The sequence below is a fragment of the Symsagittifera roscoffensis genome, chromosome 1 (assembly GCF_963678635.1).
Source record: "Symsagittifera roscoffensis chromosome 1, txSymRosc1.1, whole genome shotgun sequence".
Lineage (NCBI taxonomy): Eukaryota > Metazoa > Xenacoelomorpha > Acoela > Convolutidae > Symsagittifera > Symsagittifera roscoffensis.
This window is the reverse complement of record NC_087062.1, coordinates 15,164,005-15,168,303: the sequence shown is the minus strand read 5'-3', so window position 1 is coordinate 15,168,303 and position 4,299 is coordinate 15,164,005.

Here is a 4,299-nt window from a genome sequence, read left to right as displayed (position 1 = left end):
TCTATCGAATCGAAATAAGTCTGAATTCTGAATGGATTGTAGCAGCTGTTGGAAATACTCGTGATGCATGAAAAAACGGTCATTCGTGGTTATTGTAAGTTATGAATCGTTAAGAACGTTTGGATTTGTGATTAAGTGGGAGGGACCGTTGTGACATTTACTTTGAATCGAGTAAACAGGATGTTTACGCTGCGTTCCAAGTTGGGATTGATCATGGCACTTGCTAAGCGAAATGACCAAATTGGTCATTTGTTCAACGCTTGTTGAATTGGGGATTTGTTTGTTGACGCATTATACCTTCGTTTTGAAGATTTTGTTTGACAATTTATAAGTTCATGATGTTGGTGTCTCAGTTATTGAATATGAGAGTAGTAGATATCGCCAGATATATGGACAATAAGCTGCCTCGGATTGAAGACGGAATCGACAATGAGGTCGCAGATGTATTGGGGGACTCCGAGGCCGAGTTGCGTGCTATTGTTGTTTCCCTTGAGGACAATATGGTGGATTATGTGCCACCTTTTGCGATCGCTGGGCTGTCGGTTGTGTCGTTCTTTGCGGATCTAAATGCCGCCTTTGTTGATGCTGTTCGACCTGTGGCTGCTCCCGAGCTAATGCTGCAATTGGGTGCTTTCCTTGAACAGGAAAGAGATTTATGATGTTCATTCGAGGCGAAATGTATAAATGTGTAAATATTAATTAATCGTTTCATGAATAATCGTCTTTTGTTTTGTAACGTAGATGTGGGGCAATTGTTCGGGAAAAGCACAGTTCGTGTGCCAGTAGCAACTCTTTTTTTTCACAAATAAAAGGCCATAAGCAAGTGCCAGAAGCAACTAACTTTTTTCAAAGGCCATAAGCAAGTGCCAGAGCACCCCAGGTAAGCCCGCGGCCTGTTCCCCGCGGGTGGACATAACTACAAATTAGGGGTTAATTTATGTCCAATTTTTCATTTTTTGTGACTGGGGCCTATTGGGCTTCAAATATTTTTGTACATGGTGTCCACTTGTTAATAAGATATTAACATCAATCTTCTGTGTTTTAGCTTTTTAATTTCTGTTTTTCTTTGAGTGAGTAGCGCAGGTAAAGTGACGCGTTGTGTTAATTTTGAATGGATGTACGAGTGTATATAATATTTTCAGTTGATAATGTGTTCTCCTCTGCCCTGGGGCAAGTTTGTTTTATTCTGCTGCCAGAATGGCAGCTATATACAGTTTGCGGGAAGTCGGACCTGGTCGGAGCGTTCTCCACTGTGCCCGTCCTTGTCGGAAGAGGACCCCAATGAAGACTCCAGCCGTGTGATGTTGGTGGTTCTGAATGTACTCTTTTGTGTACTGTGGCTGTCGTGTGTGGCTGCAATGATTGTGAGACGACAGTGAACATGTGCTTTGTTTAATGACTACTTGTTTTAGAACTTCTTAGACTTTATTATTAATTTTAGTTGTGTTACTTTGGTACTTTAGTTTTTTTAGTTGTATACTTTAATTCAAACTCGTACCTTTTAGCAGTGTTTTTCATAAGATCAATGGTGAGTGCTCAATCGGTTTTTTGTTCTAGATTTTCGGAGTTTGGGTAAAGTATGTCATGGATCGCTTAACTGTTTTCATCGCTTCCGTGAATAATATGCGTTTAAATAGAATTGTAGCTTTACACTTTTCTACGGAGTATTTAGAAGCAGGTCTGCTTTTTCGAACTGAATTTTCGCATTTTAATGCCGTTGTTAATTTTTCAGATGTGAGATGAAACGACGTACTAGTATCGGCGATGGTGGCTCGTCTAAGCGGAGGACGCGCTCTGTGGGGGTGACTGGTCAGCCTGATATCCATGCAGTTGGCGAATTTGTGAAAGACGTCCCCCAAGTTATGTGCCTCGATTCATTGGAGGGGTTGGATCGTGAAAGGCCCGCCCTGCTTCGCCAGTTTATCGCAGTCGAGTATAGGAACAAAAACTATCGAGTAAGTAGAGAGTTTGGGCGTTATTGTTGTTTCGCTTGGCTTGCTGGATCGACGATGTTGGGTTTAAATAATTTTAAATGAGCTCATTTTTCAGCGCCTTCTGAATGGGTTAGTGTATGCAGACCGTGTCCTGCGTAGCTTTAAGGAAAATGAGACTCGCCTTGGTCCCATGGGTGCCGTGACCCATATGGATCTTGTTCCAAAAGATGTTGACGTGACGAAGGACTTTGTAAACTTCTGGGCCCCCGAAGGGGCACAAGTATCAGCTCACGGATATGGCTACTTGATGGTGACAGAAGGGGAGAATTTTAGTCGTTGGCATAGTGACTTTGGCGAGACATTGGACAGTCTCATAACTCTGTATGGCTGTGGGAGGAAGATCTGGTTCTTCGTAAAGCCTGGTTTGTTTGCCCAGCAGCTGGAGGCCGAATATGCAACTGCTGAGGCATTTATTGGGTGTCTAAACAAGTATGGACAGAACTTAGTATGTTGCACCCAAGAGGTCGGCGACTCGGTTTATCTGCCACATGGGTGGATTCATTGTGTGGTGACTCTTGGCAATGTAGCTGGCTGTGCTTCACTGCTGTCGGTTGGCTTAAGAGTTGACTTAATCGCATATCAATGATATTGCACTTTATTTGAGCTCTTATACAATTGAATTTATTTTCGGATGCGTGTTGTTAGTCAGTCCGACGTCCCCTGATGTTATTGAAAACGGAGATTGCAAACTTTAATTCAAAGTTGATTCGCCTGGTTTTGGTGGCTGAATATATTTTTGTGTTCTCAATCAATATTGACCAGATTAGCATCTAACATACCATGAACTTTACTTTACATCGCGCTATTTATAAATATCATCATCACGCCACTAATCAAAGGTCAATGTCTTTACTTACGAAGGTGAATGTTAAAGTTCATGTATGTTACAATTTAGTCATCATATCTTGTTTATTTTTGCAGATGAACATCTTGTTTATTGGGGACAGTAATTTGCGGAATGCAAAAAGTTCTGGAGACAAATCCAAGACTAAATCCTTTCAAGTAAGTTGTCATTTGATTTAAACTGATAAAGCAATCGTGGAATAAATTTTTTGTTTAGTCCAACATACGATGGTGTTGGAGGCCGAGGGACTTGGCATCTAAGATTCATGGTACCAGTTGCGAACAATTATAGTCATGTCTTTGTAATGTGCGGAAACAATGACCTAAAGGGATCTAATCGTGAACAAATCTTTCACAATTATCAGCAGTTTGTTGATGCACTGAATGAAAATATTGTTGTCCGGATTGTAGGAATGTTTCCTCGCTTGGACTATAACGCCCAAAAAGTCACCGAGTTCAATCACGCGTTGGCCGCACGATTTGGTAATATTTATAAATCTCCGAAAGCTGTTCAGTGGAGAGATTTTAACCCTATTGACCCCGCTTATCTGCTACCGAGAAGCATTGAGCATTTAGCCAGGCTTTGCCTGAGTCTGTGTGCTGAATATTTTGGCAATCTTTGATTGGGTAAACGTATTTGTTAAACACATTTCACGTTTTTCAAAGATCTGTTTCCTACTTTTGAACTAAGTTATATAAAGACTTTTTAGGAACTCAGTTATATAAGTTATATAAAGACTTTTTGTAACAGAGTTCGATTGGGGGTGTTACTGTGACGGGGGAGTCGGTTGGGTGGTGTGCTGTTAGTTGGGGGGTTTTACTAAGACAGGGGGTCGGTTGGAGGGCGAAGGGGGCAATACTGTGAAGGAGGAGTTGGAGGGATGCGCGCTTTTGGTTAGGTTGGTTTGGTTTATTTCTGTTCCTTTCTTCGATCCCCGTCACAGTTATGCCGCCCCCAACCCTCAATCGAAGTTAAACCTCACCCACAGCCGACTCCACGTCACAGTAGCGCTACTAAGACAGAAAACGGAGGGGTGCGTGATGTGGATTTGGTTTGGGGAGGTGCGTAACTGTGACTGGGGGTCGTTTGCAGGGGGGGGGGGGAGGGGGGCTGGCGTTAAGTTAATTATGGTTGGTTAGGGGGGCGTTACTGTGGGTGGGATGTGCGTTGGTTGTCACCCCCATCCACGACCGACTCCCATCTCGTAACAGCATTATGCCCCACAACCGACGCCTCCGTCACCGTAGCGTTACTGAGACAGAGGAGTTGCTGTCGCGCGTGTTGTGGCCGCCCTTTCCCAAACCGACTCCCAACCCGTCACTGTATGGCCCTACCCAGCCGACTCCTCCGTCACAGTACCGTTACTGAGACAGGGGAGTCGGTGGTGTAGAGCGTGATGTCGGTTTGGTTGGGGGAGGTGGGTAACTTCGACTTGGTATCGGTTGGGAGGGGAGCTCAGTT